The sequence below is a fragment of the Thermobia domestica genome, chromosome 8 (assembly GCF_964235325.1).
Source record: "Thermobia domestica chromosome 8, izTheDome1.hap1.1, whole genome shotgun sequence".
Taxonomy (NCBI): domain Eukaryota; kingdom Metazoa; phylum Arthropoda; class Insecta; order Zygentoma; family Lepismatidae; genus Thermobia; species Thermobia domestica.
Window position 1 is genome coordinate 245,714,423 of NC_137461.1, and position 19,183 is coordinate 245,733,605.

At 35.7% G+C, this 19,183-nt stretch overlaps 1 long non-coding RNA gene across 4 annotated transcripts in view; it reads left to right on the top strand.

The window, feature by feature from the left end:
• LOC145693519 (uncharacterized) overlaps nucleotides 1-18,915 on the top strand; it is a 33,777-nt gene extending 14,862 nt beyond the window's left edge. For all 4 annotated transcript variants that reach the window (XR_014132802.1, XR_014132801.1, XR_014132800.1 and 1 more), the window contains 4 exons: nucleotides 4,011-4,201; nucleotides 5,864-6,028; nucleotides 8,842-8,981; nucleotides 11,316-18,915. This is a non-coding gene — a long non-coding RNA (uncharacterized LOC145693519). The remainder of the gene's footprint in view (nucleotides 1-4,010; nucleotides 4,202-5,863; nucleotides 6,029-8,841; nucleotides 8,982-11,315) is intronic.
• Nucleotides 18,916-19,183: the final 268 nt, after the last annotated feature.

Genomic DNA, 19,183 nt, shown 5'->3' on the forward strand with positions numbered 1-19,183 from the left:
ACAAATTTATTTAAAACCGTTGGACTATGAAAAGTGATTAGTTCATTGGGAAGAAGATGAAAGGAGAGCAACCCGCAACCTTTAGGACACCCCCTCTGGAATTACAGAAAATAGTTCCTTTTCCAGTGCCAAAATAAGTGAGCAGTAACAGTGAAAGTGCGTGAATCAGCAATATAACGAAAGATAACCAATAATTCGTGGCTACCGCGTCATCCGTGTTCTGAATTAAAAATGGGCCTAAATTAAAATATATATCACAATAATCAGTTATCCATTTGAAGTGCCAAAAGGCTATGTAATATTTGTTTGTGAAGTTTAAGTGTTAATTAAATCAAAAGTGAAAACCCGAGTATCCTTTCAAAATAACTATCATAGTCTAAATTTATACATGTTTAATTTTAAGAAACAACCTAATTCATTTTTCTTTACAGCACGAGTGATTAGCGCCTATGCAATTTAGTAATTCGTACATTAATAAATTGCATCAGCGCTGAAAATACAATTGGGTTCTACTTTTATGCTGGTTCTCTAAAACGTTCTGGTTCGAACTCCGAATCATGTGTCCAGAAGCTATATGGTAGGCTTAGATGGATGATCCAAATTGTTGATAAATACTAAGGGAGACGTATAAGTTGCAGAGGATCGAATCCCGGACCATTGTAGATATCCGAGCCCACCTAGAAATTTGTAAAATTCGAACTATGTAATGTCATACATGCTTTACTCTAACAACGGACATATATGGATCGAACCCAGTACTATTACAAATAAGGCGTATACCGAACAAGATACGAACCCAATCGGGTCATATACTGAGTATATATATATATATATATATATATATACAGGGTGGTGCATTTAAAACTTGCCACCCTCTATATCTTTGAAACGACTGAGAATATCAGAAAAGGCAAAAACACGTCTATCATTATTTTAAGGGGCTTGAATTTTGAGCTATAAAAAGTCCACCCCAGGTACCCCCCTATGGAGGTACGTGGGTCAAATTGAAAATTTTGAATGGTAAAGGGGGCCGAGTGATATATCGTAGGAAAGGTCTCGTCAAGAAAAATATTTTGCCGAAAGTTTCAAGTCCCTATGTTGACCCTATTCTAAATGGCGGGGGTTCCCATTTTGTGTCCATAAAGTCTGTTGGCACCCAGTGTATCTTCGAAACGGCTGTAAATATGAGAAAACACAAAAACACGTCCATCACTATTTTAAAGAGCTTGAATTTTGAGCTATAAACGGTCTACTCCAGGTACCCCCAAATGGGGGTACATGGGGTCAGCTTCAAATTTTTAAATAGCAAAGAGGTTCGAGTGATATATCGTTGGAAAGAATGTGAGCCCGAGCCATTTTACATGGAGTCAACATAGGGACTTGAAACTCTAAGTAAAATATTTCTCTTGTCGATACCGTTCCAACGATATATCACTCGACCCCCTTTGCTATTTAAAATTTTCAAGTTGACTCCAGATACCGCTATATGGGGTGTTTAGGGGGACCTTTTATAGCTGAAAATTCAAGTCCCTTAAAATAATGATGAACGTGTTTTAGCGTTTTCTCATATTCGCAGTCGTTTCGAAGATATAGAGGAAGGCAAATTTTAAATGCACCATCCTATATATATCTATATCTATATATATATATATATATATATATATATATATATATATTGCGACATTATTCAGCATAAAAATTGAAATTGATGCGTAATTTTTTGTCGTTCCTATTTGGCGACAGTGTTCGCAACCATGTTCCTTGAAGCTCTTGGAAGAAAGATATTTTGTTCTGAAAATTAGCTTCATGAGGCTCCTTCCAACGCAATTATCGTCACATGCCATATACCCTTGGAAAGGCCATTCTGTCACCATTCAAATGCATCATAGATGACCTTTAGAAAAAATACAGGATGAGTAATACATTTTTGTTTTGGAAAAATGTACAGAATGGTTACGAACCTGTAGGTGTCAGGTCGCTGAGAATCGGATATGTGTAGAAGCTTTTTTGCTTAGAATTACATTAACTATCATCTTCCGATTTCGCCGGTGTAGTTTCTGAACACCCATTGAAAATTAGACTTAATTGTAATAATATTTATTTTATCATTGTCTTCAGAACAAGGAGAAATTTACAATTTAACTTACAAGTGAACATTTTCCATAACTTATCACAATACATTTTTCAATGCTTATTTTGTTGAAGTACTACAGGAACCAAAAAAAAAAAAAAAAAAAAAAAGAGAGAAAGAAATTCCAATATCTAATTTACAGCATGTATATGCAGTGAAACTTGTATAAGACGGAACGTCAAGAAACAAAATAATTTTCCGTTGTATGCAAATTCGAAAAGTTAAGTTCTGTAACAAAACTGCTGGTAAAAATAATCTCGTAGTACTATACCTAGGTTAAAATGGTTGAGGTGAAAGATTAATTAACACAAAAATGTATTTACAACATAAACTCAATTAACAAAGTGAACATATTTGAATAAGACAGACGCTTAAAGTACAAACTACAAGTATATATTATTTTATTATGTATTTCCTCTCACATTCCTCTTTACATTTTCACCGCCTTTTAAGGATTGTTTTCATTTTCTGGGTTTCAGTGTTGGAAATTTGCGTTTGCAACATCTGAAATGAACTTTATAGTTTACAAACATTGTCTCTTTTTCTCTCTTCAATAATCGTATTGTGTCCTCCAAAGTAACAATAACATTTGTTTTTGCCGTATTTGTGCACAACACTGGGCACACAAACACGCCACACTGAAACCACATTTTCTGCAGCAGAAACAATGGAAATTTTCAACAATTGGTCTAAATTTCTACCATTTTTTTTTTCAAAAATGACCGAGTTCTTGGAAATGCATGTATAATGACGGAGTAGCAAGCAGTAAGTCCTTAATTTATAAAGAAAGTTTTGGCAGTAGAAAATTGCTTATGTGTGTATCAACAAAAACAGGAAACAGGTAACTTAAATAACAGAAACATTATCTCCATTCTTGTTCACAGCCAAAAGATCTTAAATATTGAAAACAGAAGTTCAGTAGTAACGCCATCGCAGAGAGAGACAGACTACAGTGCCCCTACGTTTCGAGCTGGCAATCAGTTAAGAGAAAAATCTTTACCATATGGCAAATCAGACATAGTTGCCGGGACTAAAAACTATCCATCTTCGGCAAATTTCCGCTTTATATAAATTTCGTTTTAAACAGGTTTCCATGTATTTTGTTTCTCTATGGAAATAATATAGTTTAATTGTAATTTTGTGTTGTGCAATAGGATTTCAGGACTGTATATTATAACAGTGATTTGTTTTTCAAATAGCATACTTACTACGTCCCCTATAAAGTTGCTCAAGGTAAGAAGGTTTTGGCAAGAGGGAAACTTTGGGGCAGATATTGCAACACAAGAAGGTATTTGCGACAAAGTGGTGTTTTGCCTTTAAGAAACCGGTATGCAGCTACAACTTCTACCGAAGTCGATTTAGATGGTGCGTTCATAGTTCTTTTTCATTTAGTTACTTTCATGTTCATAAATTCTGTATTATAATTTTATCAGTAAATCACGATGCATAGTGTTTTATGCTATCTTATATTCAGACAAGGGTACAAAACTTCCTAAAAGAGATGCGTGCCGATTTTTTACAACATGGTTACACATATTCACGTATTATGGTCAATCAACAGATTCACAGTTCAAGGGCACTACCTTCATTATAAATCAACAGATTTCCGTGAATTTGTGCAATCAGTATATCTGCTGTTCATCTGTGTGTAAAACTCTATCACTGCTTTCATATATTAACGGGACGTTTTGTAAATACATGTTCCGAACACCTCATATGACAATTGTGTTCAGAAGTATAATACTGTCTGTTTCACATGTTTATTGAAATGTTATTTCTTGTACTTCTGTCCTAGAAATTAATACATATGTATTTACGTATACTGAGTATGTACGTTTCTTTCACACTGAATTATGTAGATGGTGTCCTTTATTTTCAGAGTCCAATGATGAATTTGCGGAGGAACCTCTCACGTGGTTGAGAAATAATATAGAGCCATGGGAGAAAGCGTGTGATCTGTGGAAACAAACGACATTAAATCGGAGAACAAATTACATTCAGTCAGGGAAGGATATCAGCTCCTACTTCAAGGAATTTCCTGCTTTAAAACAGCCTCTTGGATATACACTTGTAAGTGTAGTGATATTGCTAAGAAGTTAACATCTTTCTATTATTATTTTATGAATGTAACCGAAGAAAGGAAATACCTTTATATTATTTTATAGAAGTGTAATTCCGTATCACAGAACGAACTTTACTTAAAGGAAAATGAAAAAAAAAAAAAAAAAAAAACGTGTAACAAAATTTAATGAGTTAAAAAAAATCATGAACATAAGGGTCTTATGTTGATGCTATATATAAATTGCGAACACGACAGTTTTTCTTTGCAAAAAAAAAAAAAAAAAGCACCTAGCATGAGGCGAGAGAGTTTATAAATGTTTTTCGGTGTATGAAGTTGTGCCCTGTCTTGCACTACGTTTCGGAGTTTTTCGGTTCTAATATTTTCCTGTGAGTAAGCTGATGGACGAGATGGTGCATCTTGTAGCAGGTAGAACGTTTAGTAATTCTGAGAAAATCAACCGGATTTTCAGTACACCAAATCCTGTATACATTCAGAAATAATGAAAAATCAGAGTGAAAAAGTGCGAGTGGGCCGAAAATAGATCTTGTGTCTTCGACGTACAATGCCAATAAGTTAACCTCTACGCTACCCAGCCCGCTCCCCGATCAGCCCTACATCCTCACTCTTGTTGATGATGTTCCTATGAAAACATTTAATAGTTTATTTTAATTTACAAATATACCAGCATCAGCGTCTGAAGGTTCAGAATTATGTAAGCTTACGTTAAAGACACGTTTATGTGTAATTGAAAACCAACCAATGTATAATACAGTTACCAGAAATTATATAAAATACACGTGCAGTACATGCGCGCAAAGATTTAAGAAAGAAAAAAAAAAGCTTGTGAGAGCTTTCACCTTTTATGACTTTGTTAGGCAGGGAGAGAAAGACGAAAGTGGAAGAAGAAAGATACAGAATAAGACGAGTTACGCCATAACGCGGTGGCTCAGTAGTAGAGCGTTCACCTTCGGTCCTTGGGGTCCCGGGTTCAAACCCTGCTCCCGCCGTGTGGACTTTGTGGTGGACAAACACCGTGCTCGTGGGTTTTCTCGGGTTCTCCCACTTTCTTCATTCCACCATTTCATTCATCTCTCATCATCACCGTTTCCTTTAGCCTAACCGGCATAACCGTGAGACGTAAAACTTAAGATTTCATTTCATTTCATTTCATTTTGCCATATTTCTGCTAGGTGCTATGGTGGTCATGTGATCACGTGACTGCTGTCAAGTACTCATACGAGAAAGTAGAGAACCTTGTGGAGAAATCACTGTTGGTATAGGTGCGATCCTTGTGTCTCTCTCTATTTCTTATTCCACTTTCATCTTTGCGTCCCTGTATGACGACTCCATAAATGCGAAAGCGCTTGGAAGTTTGTTTTATATTTCCGTGTATTTTATCAGTTCCACTCTAAGTAATTGTTTTTTACATGCCTACTTTGGGATTTCTTTTTCAATCAGACATAGTATTTTCTGAAAATGGATACTATAATGGGGTGAATGCCATTGATGTTCATAACTTGATTAAAAACGCTCTGTTGAGACAAAGATTATTTAATGAACTTCAAAGAAAACTATACTACCAAACTTTTGTATAAAGAGAAGAAAGCATAGAACATTGTATCATCAAACAGCGTTAGGTATATGTGACAACAATTTCTTTTACTTTTCAGATAGACATTGATTTTGGCCAGTTATATCCTGGGAAAGATATAACATTTTTTCAACGTGGAATGCAGACTTAAAGAAAATTCAGCATATATTTACCACGACCAAACAAACAACAAATGACGGAGCCACATTAGTAGAACTTTTGCTGCAGGAGATCATCAGAGAAGGTAATTATTTTTCTTATTAAAAGAAAATATTGCACTCAGATCTACTATAACTTGAACTTCCGTATGCGAAAGGTGTATGCCACAAAAACAACGGTTTTAAACAAGAAATTGATGTCTCTCAAAATTTATGTAACAACAGTTTAACAGTCTGTCCCACAACAGCTGTAAATATATCTTAAACTCGTTAGATTATTAATAAAACTTGCAATTTTATTAAATCTCTGACTTAAGACCGTGAACTACCAAAGCAAAATCGTGTATAATAATATCGTATTTCAGATTGCGGAAATCTCACTTTTATTACAAAGGTGGGCTGAAAAGTTTTGCTTGTTGTTTAATATATCGGGTTATAGTGAACATAATTTGAAGAAGAAGAAAACAAGAGCATATTGACATCTAGGGTTCAGTTCTGAAACATTACTTGTTTACATAGTCACCTTTCACTTCCACGCACTTCTCCAACTGCGCATCATACCTTCAATGGCGTCGCGGTAGAATGCTTTGCCTATAGAGCAACACCACAATCGTATCGCACGGTGGACATTGTTCTCTGATAAATAGTGGGTTAAGTGTACATTCAGTTTAGGAAAGATGCAAAAGTCACTAAGTTTAAGATCAGGGCTGTATGGAGTGTAGTGTATCCAAGCTTTAATATTGTGTCGGTGGTCAACTTTCCGGTGAAGAAAGGCTCCATTCTCAGGTTTGACGCGCGGCAGTCGAACTTTCAACTTCTTTAGTGTTTTAGTGTTCGATGTACCGCTCGTATACCTTTGGGAAGAAACTCTGTGGACAACGCCATTCACAAGTCAGTATTACTTCTTCCTCACCCTGATCTTGCATAGAGCGTCTTTTACATCTATTCTAAACTGAAGGAATACTTTAAGGAAACGTACTATTTATCAGATGAGGATCTCCAGCGCTGTGATCGTGATGTCGCTTCAAAGGCTAGGAACTCTACCGTGACGACGCTATGGGAGGATTTGCGCCATTGGTGGAAGTGCATGGAAGTAAGTTGTGACTGTGGAGAAATGGTGTACACATTGTTTAGTATTTCATTAAGTATTGTTCACTATAATTATCAAAACGCAACACTGTTCAGCCTACTCCCGTAAGCAAAGAAGAGATCAATTACAGCTGCTCCGGCAATTTTCCCTTGTCTCCTTTTAGTCGTAAGTCCGAGCAGAATAATCAAAATCTAGAAGAAAAATAAATGATAATTGTAAATCGACAACATATCAAGCACTTAAAAAAGCTCTGTTATTCTTTTGTTTCATTATTGAGCTCAGATCACGAGAAATATTTCAACTGCTGTGTAATAATTGAACATTTTTCGTTTAATCTCCCAAGGAGATAATGACTTCAGTGACCAGTTTACACCCCTGAAATCAGTATTTAATTGAATAACAGTATATGAAGAAGATAGATTCAGTAGGGTTAATAAGCAGATATGAAATACCTTTTGTAGCAATGAATGAAACTAATGTTTAGAATTTGTGACGAAAGAGCTTTTCCGCAGCCTATAGTCTTTAACTTGTTGTTAATTGTCTATTTTGATTCATTAAGGTGTTTAATTTCTCTCTTTTTATCCGTATCTGTTGCAACTTCCCAAGAGTAATACATACGTTGACTTTAACCTTTGGTTCTTGAAATAATATACTTCATGTACAGCTTTTATACACGTACTTATAGGCGATAGATAAGTATCGTATTAATATTAGTTTTCACCATTATTTGGACCCAGTGGCGTAGGGAAAGGGGGACCCGGAGGGGCCGGCCCCCCCCCCCCCCCCCCAAAGAGGTCTGACAATGTACTTTGGTACTTTGATGTTTGTAAGTTTTTATATATTTTTATGTTTATATATTTTTTTGTTTGTAATTTTTCTATATGTGCCTATAACAGCACTTGGACCCCCCCCCAAACACACATCCTGGCTACGCTACTGTTTGGACCCAATATTTGCATATAAGAAACATCGCATTATTCCTTTGCCGAATCTGGGTGTAGTTACAAAAGATGATACTTTTTGTGTGTTTTTTTTTCAGACTGCTGTCCATTGCTTACAAAATGTAATTTCCTTTTTTCTTTGATTATTGACTTAAAGTAATATACCGTATTCATGGCGTATCACAGAGCAAACCTCTGCAGGTATGAGAATGAATGCAGTAAGAAAGTTAGCACTTACATTCAAATAAATTAGTATAAGGTGGTCCAAAAGTGGGCGTACCCCCCTTTAGTTTCAACAGTATAGTGTTAGTTATGGTAGAATGTCTGTACACAGCTACCTTGAAGTCGTAAGAGTCATAAACAAAGGTATGATCACCATCCATGTCATAACACAACTGAATTCTGCACAAAGTTCTGGCAGATGTTTTGCGGAGATACTCCGGAGTCAACGAGGGTGAAGGCGTGTTCCACAGCTGCTCGTAATTCCTGCGTTGTGTGATATCGAGTGTTTCTTACGTGTTGCTTCATGAAAGCCCAGGGAGCATTGTCTGATATCGTCAGATCGGGACTTCTTGGAGGCCTGGCAAAGAGCTGGATGCACAACCTCTTCCAATCCAGCGGCAAGGAAACGTCTGATTCAGGAGCTGATCTGATAACTGTTACCAAGCAGAAAACAAATGGATAGCAATGTTGCCAGACAATGGAAAGGAATGTTACCAGACAATGCCAAGCAGTGTTACCAAACAAATGTAGGTAAAACCAAAAACCGTCAGAAAACACCAATTAGAGGTACGCCCACTTCCGGACCTCGCTGTATAAGCGTAAATTAATTACCTACAAATGTTCTTGATATTTCATTCTTTTCCAGATGCCAGAGCAGTCGTAATATTAATACTTCTTGGAAGATATTTCCCGTCTGTGACCACGTGTATCAAAAGGAAAGACGGAGGTGGATTATGGAAACCTTCCAAATACGAGGCACAGCAAGGATTCCTTTTTCATGTCAGAGTATGTAACATTATGTAATATAATGTATTAATATCTACACTTGATTACAACGAAATATGTCATTAACATTTAATTAGTGATTGGAGAATGGAGAACATTGCACGAAACCTTATCGAACAAACAAACAAACAAACAAAATCAGCTTTTCTGGAAAAACTGCTATGCTCAAACAAAAATATTGTGTAAGCAAACACCATTTTCATCAAACCACGATCCACTCTGACTCACCACGTGTCACCATGATCTACTGATCTACTTCGACCTACTAACCGAATATGTCGAGAGCGGATCAAAGTGGAATGTGTTATATTGAGGACTACAATGAGTCAGTTGTTATTGTTGGGTTAGGGTAGTCATACGCAACAGTGGAACATGTAAATGTAATCCAAGATCCACTAAAGTATACTCAAAATTATCCCCACGTGATGCATAGCCACAGACCCGCTCCATCTTTGATGTGCGCTCAATTGATATGATTACCATACCATATCAAGAGGATCATATTGGTGGTACATGGAAACAAAAAAGTTTGTTAAGAAAAGGCCCCCTCTGGACAGCACGGCCTTGGTGGAGTGAGCTATCAACCATATTTTGCAATATACATGACTCTTCTTCATGCAATTAGTAAAGTATATATCGGCGTATGTGACGCGATTTGTATCTTACGAAGATATAGTGAACCTAAGTTGTGTAGATAGAAAGGAATATGCGTAAAATAGAAAGGAATATGCGTAAAATAGGAAAACACAATATTCATTAGTAGCCCCGCGTGACGTAGTCGCTAACGTCCTCGCCTTTGGTGCGAGCGGTTCTGGGTTCGATTCCCGGTGGGATCACTCGATCAAAGAAGTGTAACAGCTTTTTCATCCAATCATCCTGAGTGTTTTTTCCTGGGTTGAGTGAGTTTTTTTGTTTTTTAATCGAGTCGGATAATATAAACACAGTGAACGATGCTAAAAATGCCGGGACGTTACCTAACACACAGGTCCCAGACCGCTTCCTTCCCCATCCATTCCTTTCTTGCTTCCCCTCTCTCGGATTGTGTGCTCTCCGAGGGACGATATCCCTCAAACGTGACGAACTTAAGGCCGACCTAAAATTTACTCCTTCGTTGCTAGTACACTTATCTCCTTTGTTGGGCGACTGCGTTCGATTTCCAGGGGGGAAGGGGGAGGGGATTTTAGGATGTTATTCGTATTTTCGGTTCCACTGTAGGTTTATGCCTTATGAAGTTCCCGTGATGAAACCCTATATTCCAATAACAATAGTAAACGTAAAAATGCTGTAAAACTTTCGGTGAATGCTATGTAAACTTTCTAAAACATAAGTAGAGGTTAAATATGTTTATGGTCATGGATAAAATGTTTACTTGGGTAAAAACAGCTTTTTCCCAGTGTCTTTTAAAATGTTCTTCATTCAACCCTTCAAATATTGGAACTATGATAGCACTCCTTTCTTCATTTTATGGCATAAATAAGTAAGAAGTGTTTATACTCGAGGTAATGATATGTGTGTAATATCAATCTTATAAAAATACTAAGCAGCACGTAGGGAAACTGCACCAACCTTTTCGCGATCATTATTTTAAAAACTAATTCATTGATATTGTAGCATCCTTACTTTTCAAATTTCCGCAAAGGTTTTTCTTTCTTCTTCCTGGAGATTTGTAACGTCAAGAATTGCGGTCATTGAGGTACAGGATCTAAATTTATTTTATCTTTAAAATATCCGTGCTTACTTTATGTCTGGATGTGATTCCAAGTTTGCCAAATTTAATTGAAATATTTATTACTGTAAATGTAAACCATTAAGTGTAAGCTTAGGACAATTTTATTTATGTCGCAGTTGTCTATTCACGTAACTACTGTCAAGTTTATAAGTGCAATAATTCATATTGTTTTCTTTGTGATTATTCTCAAACCTTATACTAAAGGGTAGATCCCTCTAAGGAACTTTACTTAATTTTCCCAGAACTTTTCTTAATTGCATCGGATAATACAAACACAATGAACGGTATTAAAAATGTACAACTCAAGGGGTATAATAATACATTCGAAATACTGTCATATTAACCTATATTAGTTTTCAAGACATTTCATATCGCGCAGAAGTGACTCGCGTCAATTATGACCTCATTACATTACATTTCTAGTATAGAAGAATGCCTGAAAACAGTTGGTAGCAGTTTAATTGGATTGCTATATATATTATTGGTGCATCTCGTGTTTAAAATACAAGCTCATTTTAATTATACGTGTATTTGTAGTTTTTGAAATTTGATAACGTGTTAATAGGTGTGTAACGTGATAATAATTCTGTGTACATGACTTACAGGAAGCGTCCGATCTTCAAACAGAGTTAGAAAGGCATTATCTAAAGATGCAGCGATTTGGATGTAGTGTGCAGCCCATGCCCGTCGTTGTCGCTTCAAAAATAGATGAACCTCAAGCCTTCTGCGTGAGTATTGAGGATAATCTCTACAGAGTTGAAACTCCACTGAAAGCAATTGATAGCACATTCAAGTCTTTTCAAGTACTGGATGCAGAATATCCGAAGGAATCGGAACAGGTGTGGACATTTGTGCAGAAACATATGTACAAAATTGAAAATGACTGCGACAAGAATTTTCCTTCAGTGAACACGCTTATCTCTGAAATATCAAAGATCTAGTACCGTGTAATGGCGGGAGAAGGTTGTTTTCCGTTAATCATTTAGTTTGTAAAATAGTTTTTTCACGTATATACGTTCTTTTTAGTTTGTAAGAAGATGCCTAAGTGTTTTGTTTGTCATAGTGACTTAAGAACGAGTCAGTCTCTGTTACTTCATTTAAAATTTTGTCACAAATTAGGTACCATGAGCCCCTTTGGTTGTGGGGAATCATTGTGTAGACGCGAATTTGATAACGCCAATTCATTTCGCAAACACTTGCTGAAACACGAAAGAACAAGTACGGGTGGTGATGGGAACCAGCCTTTTCGTGGATACCAAAATGAGGTTTGTCACATCAATGTTGAGAGACAGTTGTCTGATAATGGTGATATACCAATTGAAACTTCTGTAGAAAGCCTTTCTCTTGAAGATTACCGTAAGGCTGTAAAGGAGGAAGCCCTTCTTTTTATTACTAAACTGTATAGTCAATGTAACTTAACCAGAACTCATATACAAAACCTTTGCGACTGGGTACACGGGTTTATGGGCGGTAGTGTGATGCAACTGCTAAGAGAGAAAATTTTACAAACTCTTCGAGGAAATCATGTTGATGATAATACAGTAACTGAAGTAATGAACATGTTTAGTATAATGTCCAGCCCATTTTATAGCTTCGAAACCGAATATAGGCGATTTGGCATGTTAGAGACAATGGGCAGTTTGATGAAACCAATTGATTATGTTATTGGACAGAAATTATCTTCAAAGAGAAAGAAAGGCGAGGTTTCGGTGGAAACATTACAAGTGCTTGGAAAGTTTGTGCCTATGCGAAAAATGCTTAAACGATTTTTGGAGTTACCGAATGTTCTGTCAACGTTACTCCACTTCAAGAACAGTGCAGATCAAGAGACAGAAGTACTTTTCAGTAGTGTGCAAGGACTGCATTGGAGAAACGAGGTAACGGTTTCTGATGATCGTTTGATATTACCTTTATTTCTTTACTTTGACGATTATGAAATTAACAATCCTTTAAGTGGGCATGCTGGTACAAAAAAGATAGGGGTAGTTTATTATAAAATTGCATGTATTCCACCGGAGTTTTTCGCGAAACTAGAGAACATATTTCTCGCCTTACTCTTTCATTCAAATGATAGGAAAACTTTCGGTAATAAAGCAACCTTTTCAATTCTTATTGAAGAGTTGCGTTTCCTAGAATATGAAGGTATATGTGTAATGTATAATGGTTCAGAAGTACAGATTTATTTTAAGTTGTGTGCTATTACAGGTGACAATCTTGGATTGAATTCCGTTCTTGGCTTTACAGAGTCATTTTCTGCTAAGTACCCTTGCAGGTTTTGCCTTACATCAAAAACAGATTTACAGACGCAGTCAAGAAAAAACATCCGGAATTGGCGGGACGTTGAGAATTATGAACTACATGTAATTCTCGTAGATGCTTCACAGACAGGAGTAAAAGAGAATAGCACTTGGAACATGTTGCCGAGTTTTCATGTTACCAAAAATTACAATGTGGACGTGATGCATGATCTTTTGGAAGGGGTGGGGAACTATGATATGATGCACATTTTGAAGTACTACATCAACGAAACACGTTTTTTCACAATGGATATTTTAAACAGTAGGATTTCGGCCTTTGCAAGCATGTCAGATGACGTAAATAAGCCGGCACCTTTATCTTCTGAAAATCTTGAAAAGAATAAATTAAACTTGTCTGCTGCTGAAATGTTATTTCTCATAAGGTACTTTGGTTTGATAATGGGTGACTTAATCCCCGAGGAAAATATCGTTTGGAAATTTTATATTCTGCTAAGAGAAATAACAGTCATATTAACATCAAAAGTTATTTACGTAAACATTTCTGAATTACTTTGTACATTAATTAAAGAACATCATGAGATATACAAATCTTTTTTTCAGGATACATTAAAACCTAAGCACCATCATATGGTTCACTATCCACGTTTAATGCGACATATAGGACCACTTGTTTTAACATGGTGTATGAGGTATGAATCCAAACACCAACCGTTCAAGATTGCTGCCCGTATTGCTTATTGTCGAAAGAATGTTCTAGAAACTATAGGTTTGAAACACCAATTGCAGATATGTTATAAGTTCTTTCAGAAAAACGGTTTTCATATTCAACAAGAAATTGGACCTGGAGCAAAGATATACCTTTCACAAGATCAGAATTTTCCATTGTTTTCAATGCGTTTACCTCCTTCGTTGTTGAAACTTTGTCGGTCAGTAGCTTGGTGCATATACAACGGATTTGTGTTCAAGTGTTGCATGGTAGCGCCACCATCATGTTGCATCATGAAGATGGTTTAAACTTTTATAATGTAAAAAAAAAAAAAAAAATTTGTTAGACGGAGAGTCGCACATTTTCCTTCTATGTAAGAAAATGAAAACAGTTGGGTATGACGGTCACTACTGTGCATATCATTTGTCATTCACGCAAGAGTGGATCTGCATACCAGTAAATTTGAATTTTGCAGGGCCTCCTACGTATTATAAGGTAATCGATAATGACAACATATATGTTTCTGTTTCGGTATGATTTTGTGTTGTATGTGGGGCAGTGTTTTCTAACATAATCGTAATAGGGCTCGAGCATAAGAAAATGTTTCCTAATCCATGTTTTTTTCAGTCAAACAATATTATATCCACTAGCAAAGCATTTGCAATGAAGCATACATTCCTGTACTACTAGATGTTTTGATGCATGATATAATGGCCACCGAAGTAGGAACTAAACTTTTAAAAAACATGGTTGGTTCTATGTAAATTTTATATAGATTTTTTGTTCGGAATAGAAAAAGGTTACCTATCGAGTGTAAGGAAAAGATCGCACAGCTTGGACAGAATCTGGCTCTACAGCTGAAATGAAACGAAAATGTCTTACGATATTTTCTCCTCCGAGGTTCCCTTTTGAAGTGACAGACGGGTAAAATTTGGACTATGAGGTAACATCTTGCGGTACTCTGTAGAAACACGTGATATCGGCTTTGGAGTTTAGTTTAAACTTCTTCGTTATCTAAGGTTTTTTAAATGTTTTTTTTTTTTTTATTTTAACAAGAAAATGGCTAGATTTGAAACGGCATGTTTTGTCAGGATCTGGGCACAGAAAGCTTCCTTTTGTACGACATTTATTCAATTTGACATTTTAAATGTACGTTTTCATCTCTTCACATTTTCCCGCCCCATTTCAGACCTTTTGCTGCATCCGATATTCCATACTTTTATTTTTAAAAAAAGAAGAAGAAGAAAAAGAAAAATGACATAGAGCTTTGAAGTTAGGTACCTTCGTTTGAAGTACGGCACTTTCCTCTACTCCACGATAAACACCATTCCAAAGTCGCTGCTATCAAGTCTTGTTACCGACAACCCGTGCGATATTGCCATATCGACCAAACTTTACCGGTCTCTCCCTTCCGAAAGGGGGCCTTAAAGGACAACTTTATAAAGACATTTTCGTATCGTTTTAGCTGTAGAATCAAGTCTGTCTGCCTGTACTACCTTTTCCTTACACCCGATATATATAAAACCGCTTTGGAAAAGGAATCCGTGTACCCAGTCGCAAAAGTTTGTATGGGTTCTGGTTCCTTTATAAGAATGTAACTTGGATTTGCTAATGAAAAGGATTTAGTGTTACCGAAATGGGTTTAAAACAAAAGTTAAACAATACTGCGTGAAAGGAAGGTAAATCGTTGTCTGCCATCTTTAATTCTAAGTATTTTTTTTAATTGGGAAGGATGTCATGTGACACTAAGTTTAAACTACTAAAAAGATATTTATGAAAGCAGTTTTTAATGGGTTTCTGCAATTCTAATATAAATGTGTCAAAGTCAAGAACCGTATCTTGGGAAGGTGTCCGTCTTAAGAAAGGACATATGATGCCATTAAATTCCGATTAATATTATATGGTAGTATGATGTGTCGTACGTCGAAAAGAAGAGCTTTTATTGATTGCAAATACATTGCTAGTGGTCATAATATTACTTCATTCAAAATCTCACTGAATTACATAAACCATTTACTATAACCTTTACTGAGTTCAAACTATACTTTGTTCTAATTTTAGAGTTGAAAATATGCTATTGGACGTAAGATTGAATCCAGGACATCAGCCTGACGATTCCTGTTCTGATCCTTGGTGCAATAACAAAATTTTACTCCTTAAAATGTAGATACTTGCAGGAGCTGCCCCAATTTCTTTGTTATACATTTTGTCTCCTCATTTTATTTTAAACTTATAAAAATAAGGAAAGGATCTAGGAGAAATCGAATACTATTAAGGAATGAAAACCACAGGCGTGACGTCGCGAAAATCAAATGCCATTAACTCTTAAAAAGAGATAGGTACGGAAAGATGTAGCGAACCTATGATAGAACATGAAACAGTAGATATTCTTTCGTATTGTAACGTTTATATTATGTGTTACGAAACGTTACGCTAACGATGGTTCTAATTATTGTCCCTTGTATTTAAGTATTTTATTTGTCCTTGTGCCTTATTACTGCTTAGCAAATACTTTCGTATTATTGCTAGATGCAAATAATGCATATTGTACCAAGAAAATAATTTCAGAAAATGTAAAATAATAATAATTACTTCTAACGGAAATATTCGTCGTGAAATTGTGTCGTTTGTAATCCAGTCTGTGTGGGCATCTAATGTAAATTTTTGTTTGCGTTTATCATGTTAAATAATATCATGTGTATGATGGGGTACCCAGATTCCGCAGTGTCTGTACAGTAAAATTCCGGCAGATGGCTCCTCGTGCATCACTTGGTGGTCAATGCTTAAGCGACTTTGTGCTAGAAGATCACGTTTAATTTTTGCATATATTTCCACTCGTGTGTTTCGTGATGGCAGTTTCGCTTGAGTGTTGTATACTGTTAAATCCTCGACCCTTGAAGTTGATTTCCATTCTGAAGAAGAAGAAAATGTTACACGGTGCAGAGTTGGGTAAATCCGATGGAAAGTTAGTAGTATAATCTTTTTCACAGTCTTTACAGCAAGTCTCTATACAGCCTTTATAGTAATCCTCCCATTTTCTCTTCGTGGTACAAAATCCTATGTCGATTGACGGGTATCCTGAACGGACATTATTTTCAACCGATGTTCTGTCACTTTTAACATGCTTTTACGTTTGACCATGGCCTAAAGCATCTTTTCCAAATGTTGACTTCAACATTTCATGTGTTTCTGAAGCAGATTTTCTAGCTTTACCTAGTTTCATAAATTTCGTCACCTTCAATTTCGCTGTTACTCAGCGCATAACTGGGGGAAGATACGCTTAAATCTAAATGCGACTTCCTAGGACAAAGCTTAGGGCACTGACTCACAAAGGATGTACGAGGAATTGCTTGGTGGTGTTTATTCATTCTAGCTTAAACTTCACGAGCTGCAAAACTATTCTGAAAACTTTTCAGTACTCCGTTATATACGGTACACTTTAGAAAGAAAGAAAAAATGAGATTAAATGACATTAGAAATACGCACTACCAACTCCAAAAAGCTTTTTGAAAAATAAGTAATAATAAAATGATAAGGAAAATTCAGTTGACATAGCGAAACACTAATTCAGTTCAATCTTCTAAGCTTTATTTTATGCATGTTTCCGTATTATTTATCAAACGTAGGAAGAAACACATTTATTATGATGTAGGTATTGACACTAAAGAACTACATGCTAGTTACAAAATTTTCCATTTAAAAAAAGCAGTCTTGTAACATGTTTTGTATTTTTTTCATACTATTTACATTTTTAATGGAAACGGTTACCAAGTTTCGAAAGAATTGTGTATATTTGTTAAGTTGTACTCATTTTTTTCTTGGTTTTCTGTCTAAGATAAAACTTAGCAGTTTTGGTTGAAAAATGATTTATTGTATCAGTATTAGGAATGTGGAAAATAAATTAAAAATAAGTGCAATATGATCTTACAACAATAAAGCATTAGTGTTAAATTCATTAATAATAAAACGAATCAGCCATAAATCGTAATATATTCATTATCAGTAAAACAGTAAGTCTGCGTCTAATGGAATAATACATATATATATTTGTTCTGATTCCTGTTCTGTGTTAATATGTTTTAGCACAAATACTTGCCACTAAATTTTCAGGTTTGAATTTAGAATGTGAAATGAATCAGCATTTAATTTCATTTGATATTCATTTACATGCTCCTTACTAGAATCAATATATTTCTTGCTTGTATGCATACCGAAGTCGTAAGGAAATGAACTTTAGAACACTAACTCCTCTACTATGATTGACAGAGTTGATGTACCATATTCCGCTCAAGGGAGTAAAGCTTTCAAATTTGAATATTTCATAATTTTGTGTTGAAACGTAACGGATATGGTGGAGGCGGATTGTCCTGCCAAGAACGTTTTTCTTTGTAGTTTTAAGAACTTTACAAGGACCAGGGTGTTCAAAGTTCATTTTCCTGCGAATTCGAGTTCTGAATCACCGTGTATATATGTGTATTGTATTAAGTGAATCTTGATTCTTCAAAACTTTTAAGCTCCCTCGTGGCTAAGCGGTTAGCGTACGCGCCTTTGGCGTGGGAGACCCGGGTTCAACTCCCGGCGGGAGCTCATGTGGTTCGGATTCCACGTTAATCAGTAGGTCCACGTCTTATATAGCCTCGCTGCTGAATGGGACGCTAAACTAAAATCACCTCACCTCAAAACTTTTAGTTTATGTAATTGGGGTAATTCTTAGTATCCAAATTAGAATTATATCTTGTCTAACAGTCTGGTTGTACACCTGACAGCATCTTCAGATAGAGAAAAATAGGATGGGAAAAGAATGGATTACAAAATTGAATACTTCGAGTTCTTCTCAATTTCCTTACCCACTATTTGCCATCTCATTTCCTCTCTCTGAAGATGGTGTCAGATGTACACTGAAACTGTAAGATGAAAAATAATTCTAATTTGGACACATCATCAATATGTGTCTTCCATGTTCAGTTACTTGGAATAACTGTTCTTTAGTAACATCCACATTTTATAAAATACGTGTAAAGATATTAAGAAAGAAATGTAAATCAAAAGTATGTTAATATAATAATATATGTCTGGTTTACTATTTTTTAAACCGTATAATTTCATTGCATTGATTAAAAGATTCATATACTTTCATAACTGCATTATTGTAAAGTTCCTTTTTTGGTATTACTGTGCTGCATTTCTAATTTTTCTGTAATGTATACTTAATTAAAGGAAAATAAAAGTAGTTGTTATAAATGCTCTGTAATTTCTGATCTACATTGCATACCACCTCAGTTCCATTGTTATAGAAACAACACTGCATGGTTACGATAGCTATAAACACACCACCTTGATTCTGCTTCATATCAAACTTCACAGAAGATAAGACAAAAGTATTATTAGAAACATTTCCATTAACCATTTAAAGAAGTATTGAAATGGTTACTGGAACTGTTTCTAATAATACCTTTGTCTTATCTTCTGTGAAGTTTAATATGAAGCAGAATCAAGGTGGTGTGTTTAT